Source organism: Leptinotarsa decemlineata, unplaced genomic scaffold (assembly GCF_025532065.1).
Source record: "Leptinotarsa decemlineata unplaced genomic scaffold, Ldec_3_MD MMD2_P_RNA_scaffold_10, whole genome shotgun sequence".
Taxonomy (NCBI): domain Eukaryota; kingdom Metazoa; phylum Arthropoda; class Insecta; order Coleoptera; family Chrysomelidae; genus Leptinotarsa; species Leptinotarsa decemlineata.
The window spans coordinates 545,993-564,349 of NW_027412524.1; the positions used below are offsets into that span (position 1 = coordinate 545,993).

The 18,357-nt window shown below is 36.5% G+C and overlaps 1 long non-coding RNA gene across 2 annotated transcripts; it reads left to right on the plus strand.

Moving 5' to 3' along the window:
- The first annotated feature begins 5,130 nt into the window (after nt 1–5,130).
- On the plus strand, nt 5,131–13,536 carry LOC141487508 (uncharacterized). Of its 2 annotated transcripts, XR_012468420.1 has the most exons (3): nt 5,131–6,970; nt 7,029–7,268; nt 12,768–13,536. It is a non-coding gene; the product is annotated as an uncharacterized lncRNA (long non-coding RNA). The 2 variants fall into 2 exon arrangements; XR_012468419.1 differs by having other exon boundaries at nt 5,131–7,268.
- The last annotated feature ends 4,821 nt before the right edge of the window (nt 13,537–18,357 follow it).

Here is an 18,357-nt window from a genome sequence, read left to right on the forward strand (position 1 = left end):
TATTGTTTTTTTACTATGACAACTTATCACGAAAAAAATTTCGTAAAATATGGAACTGAAAACATATAAATCACACATTAAACACAAAACGTACGAAATTACACAAATTTCCTTCAGTTAAGTGATTTTCATCTCGAATCATTACGAATATTGAAAAAACTTCGTACCAGAGTGAAATTGTGCATTTCTCACATTATCAACAGAATTATTCAGCGAATAACCCAAACTCGACACAAATAACAGAAAATTTCCCATTTTTTTCAATTCTATGATACTATCGAATTCATTGAGGATATTATAGACACTTGAAAATAGATCACGTATTTCTCACAAAATTGACACAATTTCATTTATTTTTCCCATAAATCTTGATCTTACGAAATTTCACAGATTTTTTTCAGTTTTGTGAAATTCATCACAAATCACAAATATTGTAGAAACGTTGTGAAACAGTGAAATTGTGCATTTCTCACATTATTAACAAAATTTTTCACTGAATAACCCACACTCAAATAATGTAAATAACAAAAAGTTTCCCAAATTCATCTGATACTCTGGCTCGAATTCATTTCGAATATTGTAAAAACCCAAATAAATCACGTATTTCTCACATAAGTCACACAGTTTCACTATTCTTCACACAAATCATACATTAAACACAAAACTTACGAAATTTCCCCTTTTTTTAAATTTGTGATATTCATCTCGAAGTGTTAAACATATTAGAGAAACGTTGTACAAAAGTAAAATTGTGTTTTTTTTTCACATAATTAACAAAATTATATACTGAATAACTCAGACTCATAACACAAATAAAAAACCCAAATTTATCTGACAGTCTACTCGAATTCATTTCGAATATTGTAGAAAGACAAATAAATCACGTATTTTTCACATAACTCACACAATTCCACTATTCTTCACATAAATCACACATCAAACGTAAAACTCACGAAATTTCATAAACGTCCTTCAGTTTTGGAATATTCATCTCAAATTATTACAAATATTGAAGAAACGTTGTACGAGAAAGGAATTGTGCGTTTCTCACATTAATATTGTTATTATCATTCGGTGAATAATATTGTTATTATTCACCGAATAACCCAAATGACACAAATGAAAAATTTCACAAATTTATCTGATAGACTACTCGAATATTGTAGAAACATGAATAAATCACGTATTTCTCTCATAATTCACAAAAATTCACTTTTCATCACATAAATTACACGTTAGTAATATAGCTATAGAAGTTCTCTGCCATTTCTTATGAAAAAATACGTGCTAATTTGAGCAGGTTCAGTCTGACGATTTTTGGACCTCAGGCCTAGTGTACAGGAAGGGACGAAGGTCCGCGCCTCGTCTCTGCCAGACGTTCATTCTGTGTGAATTGAGCCTTAGACTTCCATAGGCAATCAGAAGCTACCGCGCATACAACCAGTAGGTGAGCAAGCTTGGACCGGGCTCAAAATCCCCTGTATTTTCTTTCAGGAGCCAAACTTTTTGCAATTTTCCAGACATCCAAGCGGAACCTTGTGGAACACCCAACTTGAGGTAGGTTTCGAAGAGTAAGAGAGAGAACGTGTGACGTAATCAATGCAGGATGGAATGTGTATCGGAGAGATTCAAAGAGCGTGGCCCCCCTTTGGACTCCGCCCCAACCCTAGACTCTCTTGGGACTCCGCCACCCCTAGGCTCTCTTGGGACTCCACCTCACCTCTCGTGTCCCCTTGTCACGTTAATATTATGTTAATATTATCAGCGGTTATTGTGTCGAGACCGAAATCAACTCATTTTCTATACTCGACCTCATTTTTTTTTATTTCTCCTGTGCGAAGGACAGCTTCGGTGTTGCCGATTGTAAAATAAATCGTTGTTTATGGGGCGATGTAGCATTTGAAGCGTTGCCGGTTTCAAGATTAGGTCTGAGCGGTTAGGAGTACGACTCGATAAAAATTGTATGATAATGAGAAGGCGACGACTAAGAGGGTATTACGTTTTAAAGTGCATTCCAACATGTCAGAAGGATAATAAGTCGTATCTTTGTTAACTCACCTAGCATCATCAGGAGAAGGAGGAGTTGGCACCAAAAGTGTCGAGGAGTTACGTATTGTGGAGTTAACGTTCGACAATGAGATTTCAAATTACGTTGTTTTGCATACATTCCGACCGTTTTGCCTGCGTATCGACCGTTTTGCGTGAGTTTCGACCATTTTGCGTGCGTTTATCGTTATCGTTTCATCATCATTGTCATTTTTTCGTTTTCGTTTTGGTTTCGATTTCCGTTTTTGTTAAGGGTATTGTCGGGAAACAAAACTGATTTCGAATTTCGCAGGCTCCAGTATAAGAACCGCCCATTCAGAGCGAACATCAAAAGAACATGGAAAAACGTTGAAATCTTTTGCAAGACTCATTAGTATTCGCTAATTTTAAGTAGGGAAACGATAGATTTTATGGAAAATGGCCTTTCAGTCATTTGGATAGGGAAATCGAGCTTTCTTCAGAAAAGCATCGATAGAGATTTTAGGAGCTTTCGATTGACACCTCGATCACGTTTCTAGTGCTCGTGGTTCAATTTTCATCAGAGTTCAAGTTTTGAAAAATTTTACTTCAATCACATTTTTCAGCCAGAACGACTGAGAATATCGATACACGGCATGGAATTTTTTGTCTCAGGTCACCGAGTTTCATAAGGAATCGAGGAAAACGAAAATTTAGAATTTTCGCATTTTCCGAAGGTAGCCGAGCAAGGCCGAAGTCTGATTTCGTTTATTGTACGACGCACATTGAAGGAGCGAGACGATGCATGAATAAAATGCAGACTAGGGCAAAACACGCGCGAGCGCAGCTTGCAGAAAATACACTAATGCCAACTCGCGAGACCACAAGCTTCGGTTAATCAAACTTCCCGACAGACAAGTTTAGCCGCCTGAGTGCGACTCCGACGAACTGACGCGGAACCCCCAGGAATCTGTTTACACAGTAAACAGTATTTCGAGAACTCCGGTAGAACCAGCCAGTCTGAGGCTAGGTTCTACTCAACGTAACTATTTCACACACGAGGACATCAGTACCTCTCCCTAGGTCGCAGAGAGACAAACCCTAGGCATTGGTGGTTTTTCCGCAAGTCGAGTAGCTAGAGAACTCGAAATGTCACAAAGAACAGAGTCCTCGAATCGCACACACTGTGAAATAGTATAATTTTTCTAAATCGCTAGGGCTCTAACACTCCGAACACCATAAGGATGGATCGGAAACCTTCGCGAGGGAACGTCATGAGACGTTAATAAGGAACAGTGAAACTGGACATCATCTCCGAGGAGATATCCAATGCAGTACTGTGTCCTGCGCAAAGCCCTTATGGGGGTTCGCTCTGTAGCGAACCCCCATTAGGGCTTTGCGCAATGATTCATATGGGAGTACGATCTCCTATTGTCCCCCGCAGGGGAAAATGCGTTTACCCTTCGTCGTTGCGGCCGACTGGCCTCCCAGACCTAAGCCCCAAGGATTTCAGGACTCAGTTCCTGTCTGGGTACGACGGGAGGTTGATATGTCTCAATTTTCTCTTGATTCGGGAATTGGGTTGTGTTAAGGGACTGACCCCGCCATGAAGCCACCCCCAAGCCTCTCTTGGCTCCAGGGTGGCCCCCTGGCCTACCACCACCCCCTAATTCTTCCGCTAAGGTGCCAGTTACAAGCTGGAATGGGACACGAGGCGCGCTTGTGCGCAAAGTGTCCTTTTCCTCCCAGGGAGGGGAAGGAAGGGAAAGGTTTCCCCTTGGCAGCATTTGTCGCCTGGCGACAGACGACCTGCACTGCATCATTCCCTAATTCTCTTTCGCCGCCATTTTCGAAACTTTCCCTGTTTCGAAAATTCTGTCCCTTGTAGCATAAATTTCTTATCGGGTTTGTAGTGGCTTCGACATTTCGCTATTTATTGTAGTCACAAGTACACCCTGTGAATATTTACCTTCGGTGATTCTACTACGTAAGTAGGCAACACCTCCTGAATGTTTTTAGTCAAAACATTGCATTTGCATTTGGGAAAAACCATCAAGTCTAGAGGCAGACAACCCGCCGGTTGTCGCCACCGGTTAAAATTTTCAAAATGCGCCGGTTGTTCCGCATACGATGCGAAACGCTGTTGGCTCGTTGTCGGGGACGATCTCGACATAGGAGATCGCGTTCGGATTTGGCGAAGGTCCACCTGGAGTTCGCTTCGCGTACTGGATTTCACTACTTCCTGTAGATGACATCCAGCTTCTTGATTGCTACTGCTGCTGATGTTCCCTCGCGAAAGTTCCCTGGTCTATTCTCATAGTATTCGGTGTGTTTAGCCCTGAAACGGTTAATACAAGTTAACCTTTTCGCGGCGTGTTTTCGCGACTTTAGGACTATGTCGTTTGTGACATATCGAGTTCTCTAGCTACTCGGCTCACTGAAAAACCACCAATGCCCAGGGTTTGTCGCTCTGCGAGCAGGGAGAGGTATTGATGTCCTCATACGCAAAATGACTACGATGAGTAGAAACTAGCCTCAGACTGACTGATTCTACTGAAGTTCTTGGAATATTTTTTCTCGTGAAAACAGATTTCTGGGGGGTCCGCGTCTGTTCGTGGGAGTCGCACTTAGACGGCTAACCGTATCTGACGGGAAAATGATTAGACCGAAACTGGTGGTCTCCCAATGTGGCACGGGTGTATTTTCTGCAAGCTGCGCTCGCGCGTGTTTTGCCCTAGTCTGCATTTCGATTTCAAAGTTTCCCTAAAATGGCTCTGACTATTTAGTCAGAGGGTAGGATTCACGGAAATCTAATATTTTGAAGTTCACCCTTGGATCACAAAACTAATTTCCTATCCAAGTACAGGGTGAACTGAGCTAGTGATTTGGGAACAAGGAACCTAACGATTGATCTCACCCTTGGATGAGGGCCGCTCGCAGGATAAGGTAGAAAGGTATCGTAGTCCTGGAAGGTCCCAACGGTTAGGTCGAGTCGTTCGCCCGAAGGACGACTCCCCCAAATTTGATCTCGATATACCGCTGCTTCGTTGGCACCGTTAGTAGGAGATTTTAGCCTCCCCCCATCACTATGACGTCACGTGGGGTGACGTCATAGTCATCACTTACTTGTACAAAGTACACATTGAAGAAGAGATTGCATACACGGTAAAATGCACGGTACAGGATTTATCATGTCAACCGTTCAACGGTAGGAGAGTGAGATGTGCACTCCACGGCGCGTGGCTAAGTAATGCGTATTCATTGATGTGTCCTTACCTCTCTCGATGCGGCCCCCACCACTTAACACCCCACCACTACACACCCCATCCTTCAACGCCACCACTGGACACCCCAACCACCGGAAACCCCCACCCTTCGACCTAACCACTCGACCCTGATGACTTCATCTGGGTGTTGACCTCAGTCCCCACCACTTAACCTTGATACCCCCTCCCTTCAATCCATGATATCACTTCCCCACCACTTGGCCTTGATCTTAAAAGATGACACATGGCGTTGATTTATGTGTTAGAGCATATGGGCTTGAAGATGGACTTTGTTGACTCTGAGATGATATAAATCAAATTCAACCAACTTCAATAATGATATGTGATTTGAGCCGGTTCTAAGCCTCACCCCACCACTATGACGTATTATTTGCTTTTTTTGTTGTTGTTTAGTGAAGTCAAGGCGTTGTGACATTGAAGTGTCTGGTGCATGGATCTTTCAAAATTGTTTTCCCGGTTCTAATCCTCCCCCCGCCACTATGACGTATAAATTGCTTCTTTTTTTTTCGTTTAGTGAAGTCAAGGCGATGTGACCTTGAAGTGTCTGGTGCATGTATCGTTCAGAATTGTTTTCATATGAGGTTTTGTGTGTGTGTTTGTGTGTATGTGTGAATGCACGGTACAGGTTCTCATCATGTGCTTGTCTATGTACAAACATACGTCTGCATACTTCGGAGATCCTCCAAGTAATGAATGCTCCATCGGTGTGAGATCACCAAGTTAGTAGTGGTGTGACGTCACAGCAGCAGCAACCGTTCAACGGTAAGCGAGCGAGATGTTCACTCCACGACGTGTTGTTGAGTAATGCGTATTCATCGGTCTGCCCACACCTCTCTCGATGTGGTGAAGGCTGTGACGTTACGCATCGCTCTATCCCCAGCAGCAAACGTTCAACGGTAGGAGAGCTAGATGTGCATTCCACGGCGTTTGGCTGAGTAATGCGTATTCATCGATGTGCCCTTTTCCTCAATGTGGCGATGGCTATGACGTAACGCATGGCTCTACCTCACTCTTAACGGTGACGCGCAGGCGGCGTGGACTGTGGTATTTAAGAAGCGGGCAAGTGTTGGTTATGTCAGTTTTCATCGAGTGAGTTAGTGAGAATATATCATAGAAAATTTATTCTTGTGAATGTGGTAAATCTTTTACTCGTAGTGACAACCTTCGTCGTCATCAGCTCCAGAGTTGTCAAGGAGGTCCATCACTGAAACGAGTGAGATTAGATGACGCTGCAACACCTATGTACACATGTAATTGTTGTAATGTGATGATTCCATTGACTCAAGTGAATTCTCACAATAGAAGTCTGCAACATAAGAATAATGCATGTGTACAATTGAGTGATGGTGTTCAAATTATAAAGAGTGCCTTCAAGCGTCGGATTGCTACATACAGGGTGCAGAGTTCCATTGTTTCCACCGATTATATGTTATTATTTAATGAAATCAGGCAGAAAGTTATAGAATTATTGGAATCAGCCATCAGGGTTCACAAAATCATCAAAGTGAATATGGAAGTATTTGGGAGTTATATTCTGAAAACACAAGACCTGAAGGAAACCAAATCATTTAACTCTCAGAATAGAACAGTTGATCAATCTACTGATTTGAATTCCTTATTTGATGGATTTCGAAATGGGATTATCGCTCAAACTACAGAATTCCGGGAACGTGATTCAGGTAAGCATTTCTACCAAGTTTTAATTGGATGAATCAGTAATTTTGATCTGTATTTGAGGTTGGACTTGTGAAAAAATCATGTTTCTGGAGGTGAACATCAATGAATACAGCCCGCTCAGTGGATGCTCATATGTGAAGCTGCCTGAATGTATCGAGCGTAGAAAGGCCGTAGTTAATGTCCGTAATGAAGATCAGCATTGTTTTGCATGGGCTATCACTTCAGCACTACATCCTGCAATCGATAGAACGTCAGAAGTTTCATCATATTCCACATTTCAATACAGTCATAAAAGTACAGGTAGAATTTTCTGGTAAATTTGGACGATATTGTGAAATTTGAAGACAAGAATGATATTTCAGTTAATGTGTACGGTTTAGAAAGTAAATTCGAGAAGGGTAAAATAATGTATGAACCATCACGTTACTCTCAGAGAAGACTTAGGAGACATGTCAATTTGTTACTTATCACAGATGATTTCTGTAATAGTCATTATTGTTGGATCAAAGATCTTTCAAGATTAGTTTCAAGCCAATTATCGGCTCATGAACATAAGAAATATTTTTGTGATGACTGTTTATAATATTTTTCTGATGAACAATTACTATTAGGTCATAAGATAAATGATTGTAATCACTTGAGTACTACAACACCATCAACCAATTTCAAAGTCAATAAATATGGGAAAATGGTGCCTGAAAATATACCAACTTTTGAAAACTTTGAGAAACAAATGAGGGTACCATTTGTAGTGTATGCCGATTTTTGAATCAGTACTCAAGCCGATTCAAACCACTAAGCCAAATCCTGAATACTCGTACTCGATCAAGACGTTCAAACATGAGCCTTATTCATTTGCTTATGGGTAAATGCACAACTTTGCTTCGATTTAACCATCTTCGTATCTCTCATAGTTTCCAAGATTTCAATGGTGAGGATCAAACTCGATGAGATTTTGATCTAATAACTTGAACATAGTTCGATGTGGTTATCGTCTTTCGGATTATGAGTTTAAATATATTTTTGATGTCCTAACACTGTTTCTATCGTATTTGTCATATCTATTTTTTCTCAATTCGTGAAAACCATTTTTCGCCAAAAATTCAATGATTTGTACAAAAACAAAATGTCATTGAGTGTAATAAATTTAGTAATGATAAATTTAGACAAATTTGAAAAAAAATTAAAACCAACGCCTTTTATGATGGGAATTAATTTTTTTAAATATCTCCAATTTTTCGAAAAAGAATAATAACTTATGATACAACATTGCAAAGGTGAAATCTGACTCTATTCAAAACGGAAATAATACAATGTAGCGCCCATAAGAAAAAATAAAGCTGATGATAGTGGCCGGAAGACGAAACGTCGGATAGCAAATTTGATGAGACCGTTATGTAGCAGGTAGAAAGTGGCAATGTGACAATGCAATTTATTGTCGAATCCTTCAAAAAATCAAGCCAGTAAATAATAAAAACCATTTTCCGATATTTCTGTTTTTTCTTCCGGATATCTCCGGATATACTAGGAATTTCAGATCTTTCTCGAAGGCATACTGTTAGTTAGGTAAATGCGGAACTTTACCTCGATTTAACCATCTGCGTATATCTCATAGTTTCTGAGATTTCAAAGAACTGTTCACGTTTCGATTGAGCCAAAAAAATATATGATATCGAGAAGTTACTAAATATATCGGTTATCCTTGAAAAATATAGTCAACATGTTAACTAGGAAACAATCAAAGAGAACCTTGACATGAACAGATTTGTTAAAATTTTCGAGAATTCGAACATAAACGTCGCATTCAAAACTATTCGTACACTTTTAACAGACTGATTGAAATATAATAACTCAATGATATAATAACAAGTTTCACATATTTGTTGCATACATAGTGGAGTCTCGTATCGCTCTATATGCCTCAGAAAATGACAGGAAGAATGATGAAATACTTGAAATTGTTGGGATCAATGAATTACCAGACTTTTGAACCTCTCTTATAAGGAAGATGTTTTTCCTCAATCAGTCAAAAGGGTAGGGGAGCTGGCCTCCAAACCTGAATGAAATTAAGATGGATGTTTTTCCTTCTTGTTGGAAGATTGCTCACGTTCAGTCTATTCCCAAAAAGAATGGGAGAAAAATAATTTCCAACTAAATACTTTCATAGAATCATTGAAATATATAAAAAAAAATACTTTTTTCTTTGAGTAATTCTATGCAAAGGAGTACCTTTCACATGCAAATTCGATGAAAAAAAGCGCATCTCAAAACAGCTACTACTTAATCACTGAAAATATGGTGATCAGTTTCAAAGAAAAAGTAAATCTACGCGAAGAAGTAACTTTCATATGCTAATTAGATGAAAAACCCTTCTCGAAACAGATACTTCCATATAATAATTGAATTATTTTGAAAGAAAAAGTACTGCAGAAGCAAATATAAAGATTGAATCATATAAAACATATTTTGCTACTCAATTTGTAAAAAGTTGAAACTTTTCTTCCCAAAATTAACCTCACATATAAAATGTGATTCATTCAATTGAACATGAAAAGTAAGTGAAGTATTTTGTACTTACAATGAGCTAACTACTGACTGAATTTTATCGTTTGACTTGATTGCTTTACTACGTTGCTTGGCTGTGTCACTTTGAACTCATTCAATGGACTAATGCAGTTGAATTATGCTTTGCGACATCCTCGTGTTTAGAGGAGGGGCTTAACGTTTTATCCCAAACATTTTGATTGGCATTGAAAGTTTAAAGTCGTGTGACGTCAAAAGCATACACCGCTCAACGTCGTCCATACTTACGTGTTTTATGATGCTTTTCAAAGTAGCTTGGTTGATTTACTAAAAATTTCAATGACTCAAAAATGTATATCGCTGGTACTGTTGATGATTTGTTCATTTTGAAGATTCTTCTACATGAGTCTTTGACCTTCATAACAAAAAGTATTCTGATTACCCTTTTTTTTTGGCAGAGACTTCAATATTATATCCTGCCTAGAAAATTATCATTTTTCTGATCAATAATTCACTTACAAACGAATTCGAAATATTATACTTTTCTGTAATCATTGACCTATAGTTTCATACCTATTCAAAAGACTTCCATTCTATCGATTTGTATTGAATGTAATATAAAAATTTGTCGATTTCAAAATAATTTCGCAAAAATGCCGAAATCAAGACCCTCTACTGTCAAACGAACAACTTCACAATCTAAACTATCGATCATAAGAAACTATTATTCATCATTCATACACCATATACATAGAGTAATTAAAGTCATATGTTTTATGTATAATTCAATGTTTTATTCTTAATATGGTCGATAACTGTACATTTGTAGAGTTGCTGTCTATTCTATGAGGTAAGTTCTTGTTCGGAAAGATTGCAACACTACAGAGTGCCCCACATGTGAACAATAATGAAAATGTGAATTATAACATATGAATGAAAGTACAATAAACATGAATATGAAATCTATTATCTTTTGACGTCACACGACTTTAAACTTTCAATGACGATCAAAAGTGTTTGGGATGAAACACATCCTCCTCCAAACACGAGGATGTCGCAAAGCATAATTCAACTGCACTAGTCCATTGAATGAGTTCAAAGTGACATAGCCAAGCAACGTAGTAAGCAATCTAGTCAAACGATAAAGTTCAGTTAGTAGTTAGCCCATTACAAGTACAAACTACTTTACTTACTTATCATGTTCAATTGAATGGATCACATTTTATATGTGAGGTTAATTTTGGGAAGAAAAGTTTCAACTTTTTACAAATTGAGTAGCAAAATATTTTTTATATGATTCAATCTTTATATTTGCTTCTACAGTACTTTTTCTTTCAAAATAATTCAATTATTATATGGGAAGCACCTGTTTCGAGAAGGTTTTTTCATCTGAATAGCATGTGAAAGATACTTCTTCCCGTAGATTTACTTTTTTTTTAAACTGATCACCATATTTTCAGTGATTGAGTAGTAGCTGTTTTGAAATGCACTTTTTTCATTGAATTTGCATGTGAAAGGTACTCCTTTGCATAGAATTACTCAAAGAAAAAAGTATTTTTTTATATATTTCAATGATTCTATGAAAGTATTTATATGAAATTATTTTTCTCTCATTCTTTCTGGGAATAGACTGAACGCGAGCAATCTTCCAACAAGAACGAAAAACATTTTCCTTATAAGAGTGGTTCAAAAGTCTGGTAATTCATTGATCCCAACAATTTCAAGTATTCCATCTTTCTTCCTGTCATTTTCTAAGGCATATAGAGCGATACGAGACTTTTCTTTGTATGCAACAAGTATGTGAAACTTGTCATTATATTATTGAGTTATTGTATTTCAATCAGTCTGTTAAAGTGTACGAATAGTTTTGAAAGCGACGTTTATGTTCGAATTCTCGAAAATTTTAACAAATCTGTTCATGTCAAGGCTCTCTTTTAACACGTTGACTATATTTTTTAAGGATAACCGATAAATTTAGTAACTTCTCGATATCATATATTTTTTCGCTCAAGCGAAACGTGAACAGTTCATTGAAATCTCGGAAACTATGAGAGATACGCAGATGGTTAAATCGAGGTGAAGTTCCGCATTTACCTAACTAACGTTTTGTTATTGTACAAATCATTGAATTTTCGCGAAAAATGGTTTTCAGGAATGAAGGAAAAATTGATATGACATAAATTTATTACAAATACGATAGAAACAGTGTTAGGAGATCGGAAATATATTTAAATTCATATCCCGAAAGACGATAGCTACATCGAACTATGTTCAAGTTATTAGATCAAAATCTCATCGAGTTCGATAATCACCATTGAAATCTCGGAAACTATGAGAGATACGAAGATGGTTAAATCGAAGCAAAGTTCCGCATTTACCTAACTAACAGAATGCCTTTGACAAAGATCTGAAATTCCCAGTATACCTGGAGATATCCGGAAGAAAAAACAGAAATATCGGAAAATGGTTTTATTTTTACCGTCTCGACAATAAATTGCATTGTCACATTGCCACTTCTTTCCTGCTACATAACGGTCTCATCAAATTTGCTATCCGACGTTTCGTCTTCCGGCCACTATCATCAGCTTTATTTTCTCTTATGGGCGCTACATTGGATTCTTTCTGTTTTGAATAGAACCAGATTTCACCTTTGCAATGTTTTATCATAAGTTATCATTCTTTTTCGAAAAATTGGAGATATTGAAAAAAATTAATTCTTATCATAATAGGCGTTGGCTTCGATGTTTTTAAATTTGACTTTAAATTTATTGCACTCAATGACATTTTGTTATTGTACAAGTCATTGAATTTTTGAAGAAAAATGGCTTTCACGAATGAAGAAAAAAAGATATATCACAAATTTATAACAAATACGATAGAAACAGTGTTAGGACATCGGAAATATATTCAAACTCATATCCCGAAAGACGACAACCACATCGAACTATATTCCAGTTATTGGATCAAAATCTCGTCGAGTTTGGTACATTTGAAACGCCGAGGAAAAATAGCATCAAATTTACGTGTGGAAGTTACTTCTTTGCATAGAATTACTCAAAGAAAAAGTGTTTTTTTTATATAATTCAATGATTATATGAAAGTATTTGTTTGGAAATTATTTTTCTTTCATATTCAATATTTATATCAGAGTGGCTGTTTTCAGACATTTTCTTTTTCATCCAATTTGTGTGTGAAACTTACTTCTTTGCGTAGAGTTACTTTATTGAAATTGATTGCTTCCTTTCTTTTTTCTAATACTTTTCAACTCATTTTCAGAACCAAGTCTTTATCGAAGAATGCATCACCAGATCCATCAACCTCAAATAATCAGCGGCAGTTGGATGAAGTAGACTATAGGCGGGTGGTTGTTCACCAGAACATAATCATCCAGGAAGCTACGGCCCCATAATATAAGGTCCTTCCTCAAAGATTTCGTCCAAATCGGTTGTTGAATGACGAGGTGGAATCGCAGTTGCGTTCCACACTAGCACCGCCAATTCCAACTCCAGTCTTTTTAGATTTGGTACTGGACTTGGATGACGGATATTCGAAGGTTGTGCTACCCCCACCGGAGATTATTGAAATTAGCTCGGATGATGAGGATGAGAGTTCCAAAAAAAGAAAAAGGGTTGGTGAAGACGTTATGAAGAAGACGGAGTAACCACCTAGAAGAATGAGGAACGAGCGTGCAGCACCCCAATTATAGTCACCTCCAAAGGTTGAAAATCCATTGCCTTCAACTTCAATGCATCCAGTGTCACAAACTGTAATCGGGAATGCGAATGGTTTGAAAGAAACAGTTTCTGAGGCGCGTCGACGCTTCGATGAATCGAAGGCGAGAGAGAGAATGTCAATTGATAGACTGGCGATCATCAAAGAGCAATTATCTCCAGTTGAAGAGGAAATTGAAAGAGAAGGTGATCTGCAACGTGAGATAATTGCTTTTTTTATAGAAAAATATGAGTCCAGTCTTCGGGACTTCGGGGATGAGTTATGTAGGCATTTCATGAAAAAAAATTAAATGACAATAAAATGTTACAACTCATATTATATTCTTTTTTCAGTACCGATAACCATTCCTTAATGAAACAATGATATGGGAGTATATATATATATATATATATATATATATATATATATATATATATATATATATATATATATATATATATATATATATATATATTAACTCGAAGATTCTCACGGATAAAGTATGATGAGCTGTTGTCTGGTTTTTTCAACCAGACATCACCAGAAGATGGCAAATGAGACTTTGCCGAAACGTTGTGAAAATAATCCTTATGGGGAGAAAATACACAGAACACGGAGCGAAACCCGAGAAAACAGCTCATCATATAATATATATATATATATATATATATATATATATATATATATATATATTATATATATATATATACACGGATGTCCCACATTTTATGTGACAGGCAATATCTGGTTTGTTGAAGGAGATACACAAAAATGTTTCATACAAAAGTTTTAGGAGTTCATGAGAGCTATATTTTGATATAATTTTTAAATATACAGGGTGTTTGGTGTAGGTGCTACAGACCAAAATTCCATTTTTTGAAATAGAACGCCCTATATATCATTACATATTCAGATGCTACGTTGAATTCTGATATCATTTCATGTTTGGTTTTTGAAATTTGGTTACGGCGTTGTTGAGTATGCACTTTTCCTTAAATATAAAGTTTCAAAAAAACTTATTTACTCGTACACGAATCCAGTCTATATCTTTTATTAAATTGAACTAGACTACTACTGAATACAAACCATTATTCTCACCTCTACGATACGATATCGATATCAGTTGAATATAATATTGAAATTCTTGAGAATGTGACTAACTTGAGGGTGAATTGCTTTATATTGCACAATTCCATCAAATAGCTTATGCTTGTTGATGCCATAGTAACAACTGTTGTTGAATTGTATCTACTTGTCAGTTCGATTCAGTGATTCTTTGCAAAACAGTAACTGTGTTCTTTGTGCGAAAACTCCAGTATGCCTTTCGCGTTTAGTCCAAGTGATTGCATTGATATGTTATTAATTTTTGGGGAATGTCAGAAAAACTGCCGTCAAGCACAACGTCTATACCAAGAACGTTTTCCGAACAGACCCATTCCGTGACGAATGACTTTTTCGAGAGTTGTAGAAAAATTGCGAACTGGGTCATTTCCTTCTACTATAAAGCATTGTCATCATACGAGATCTGTTAGAACTGAAAATTTAGAGATCAATGTGTTGGCTTATATTATTATTCATCCACATGTTTCTATCCGTACTCTTGCAGAAGAAGTCGGTGTGAGTAAATCTAATGTACAGAGAATTCTGAAAGAAAATAAATACCACCCATTCAAAATTCAGTTGGTACAAGGTTTGAAACCCACGGACTTTGAACGACGACTTGAATTTATTGCTTGTATTCAGGTAATATTACATGAAAGTCCTAACATATTCAGTCAAATTTTGTGGAGCGATGAATCGCGATTCCACAATAATGGAGTTGTGAATCGACATAACAGTCACTATTGGTCTCAAATAAATCCCCACTGGGTCCGCGAAAGTAATTTTCAAACTACTTGGTGTATTAATGTATGGTGTGGATTGTTCAATGGCCGCATCATAGGACCTTACTTTTCCAATGAAAATCTCAATGGATTGCGATATTTACATTTTCTAGAAAATGATTTGATCCAGTTGATGGAAGATATTCCCATAGCAGAACGACAAGGAATTTGGTGGCAACAAGATGGTGCTCCTCCTCACAATTCACAGGTTGTTACTGAATATCTGGATAGAACGTACCCAAATAGATGGATTGGTAATAAGGGTCCAATTCGGTGGCCGGCTCGTTCCCCAGATTTATCACCGCTTGATTTTTTCCTATGGGGTTATTAAAAAAATATTGTTTTCACTACTCCCCCTTTGAATGTGGATGATCTGCGTGCAGTGATATTACGCCTGATATTATAAGAGCGACTTGTACGAGCCCACACAGCACCAGATATTCATGGAATATTCCCTGTATATCATAAAACGAACGTATATATTCCAAATATTCATAGAATATTCTTGGAATATATACATGCCTTTAGAATATTCATTGAATATGCTTGAATGAATATGGCAGGATTATTCCCGAAAGAATGTGCATAGAGTGTCTATAAATGGATTATTCTCCCTTGAATATTCTAAGAATATTGTCGATCGAATATACCATATGGTATATTCTTAGAATATATCCCCACGGTATATTTTGGAATATTCTATACAATGGAATTTTGAATTATCTTATAATATAATAACGTATTCAAATAATTCAATATTATTAAAAACAAAAATATTTGAAAATCTTAATGGAATGCATAACCTAATGTATATAACCTGATAGTGTTAACCAGTTTTTGAACTCAACGCGAAGATTCTGGATGAATTGCTCCAACAGCAACTGTTGGAAACGACAAAAAATTTTGAATGGGCCAATAAATGAACCAATTGCATCAATAAATTGGTTAATTCTCATCCTATTTGTCTTTTTGTATTTGAAATTATTTAATTACAAAGCGAAAAATCCTGGAAACAGAGAAATGGGGAAGTGAAGAATTGGAGTAAACGTTTCTCATTGGTCAATTGAAGTGTAGCGCGCGACAGTCGAATAAGCTCTGTGAAAGCGGCTGTCCTTAATGCTTGGTACCTTTGCGTTAAATTCGACATTTGATTCAACATGGCGGTTGACGTGGCAGGTTCGCGTGTGTAATGCATGGTGTGTTGGTGTTATTATCAAAGTATAATTCTGTCACGTTCAGTGTACCATTTATAATTTGGGGTTGTCCAATTTGCAGGACAGCGAATAGTTTGATTTTGGATCTTCAAACAGGAGAGTTGCATATATTCAGTCTTTAAGAAAAGTAAGTAAAATGCAATAGTATCGATAGTAAAGTCATGGTGATTAACCTACTATACCTCATTTTAGGTTCGAGGAGAGTTGGTGTGTGGGATTTGTTGGTTTGACTAAGTACATGTTTGAACTAGAGTGATTTCAGTTGTGTATCTTCAATAGAGAAAAGTAAGTGAATGACACATTCTTTTGTATCATTTGTTTTCATAATTTTTATCACTCGTTTTCAAGATAGTATCAATTTGCCCAAAAAGAAACAGAGTGGTACCTGGTACGGCAGGTGCCCCAAGGAACTGAAAACGTAATGAGTACTTTTCAACAAGACAATGCAAGTTGCTCTCCAAGTCATAAAATGGTAAATTTTCGTTATGTGGGCACCCGGCGATTTTGAAAAAAATTTTGACTGTACTTACGTATTTTGATGCGTAGATTACGAATCCGAAAGAAAAAAGCGGCGCTCTCCCTTATTTAAAAAGTTACGGCCCTTCAAAGTTCAGAAAAGGGCAACTTTTCAGCCTTCTTTTTCACTAAATAAACTATTTAAAAACACAGGCATTTATTCACTAGGTCACCTTTACACCTTATTCCTCCTTCTTTAACACTTTTCACTTCAATAATCAACATTTTTCTTATAAAAATGTTAAAAAATGTACGGAGCTGCTTTTTGGTTACATATCACCGTATTTTACGTTTTTAAGGTTAATGATATGGTTGGTACGACTGATGCAGTCCATATTCCTGAAGTAATTCAAATGTTTTTTACCTTCATTCTTTAGATCGTAAATTGGTTTTTGGTGGTGTATTACGAATTTGAAATAGTAGGCGACGGCAAATACCAACCGCTTTTTTCTGAAATGTCACTAGTAACTAACCTAAAAATAGAATAATGTCACCAGGAGAAGCATTCGTTTTTAAATTGAGTTTTTTATAAGAAAAATGTTGATTATTGAAGTGAAAAGTGTTAAAGAAGGAGGAATAAAGTGTAAAGGTGACCTAGTGAATAAATGCTTGTCTTTTTAAATAGTTTATTTAGTGAAAAAGAAGGCTGAAAATTTGCCCTTTTCTGAACTTTGAAGGGCCGTAACTTTTTAAATAAGGGAGAGCGCCGCTTTTTTCTTTCGGATTCGTAATCTACGCATCAAAATACGTAAGTACAGTCAAAAAATTTTTCAAAATCGTCGGGTGTCCACATAACGAAAATTTACCCCACTTTCAAATAGTGATAATGAACGTTAATGTACATTTTGTTCCAGGTATGACTATTGAAACACTGGCTGATGCATTGTTGGACAAATATAAGGAAAACTATTCTGGTGAGCAAAGTTTGGATAACTTTGAGTAAGTGAAATTCATTGAAGAATCCATCATACCACTCATCTTAAATACTTCATTTGTGGGTTTATTTTTGTAAGTGAGAAACCTAACCTAACCTATTTCTTGATGTAATACATTTTTTTTTTCAATGAAATGATATATTTATTATTTTTTAATTGGTGCTGATGAATTCACAGAGTTGTTATTTTAGTATATTTTTTAGTATACATTTGTTTGAGAGTAGGAACATCCTAATTTGAATACATTTCTAATATTTGTAATATGACAGTATTCAGGAATATTCTATTCAGTGAATAAATATTTTGAATTAGATTTTTTATTTTTAATATTGGTTGAAACGTCAAATATTTCAGTGTATATTGTTTTTAAAATATATTTGTTTATGAATATTATGTGTTTTATTACTTGTGTGAATCTTGCATCAAAATGCAATATATACATGCCTAATAGCGTTTACTCGTCACATTCTTGGAATATTCCAAATATTCCTAGAATATTCATAAAATATATTTAAAGAATATTCTCTGGTGTTTCCCTATTGTATATTCCTACAATAAACTAAGAATATCCTGAATATTTTATGAATATTCCTCGGGTTCTATTCCT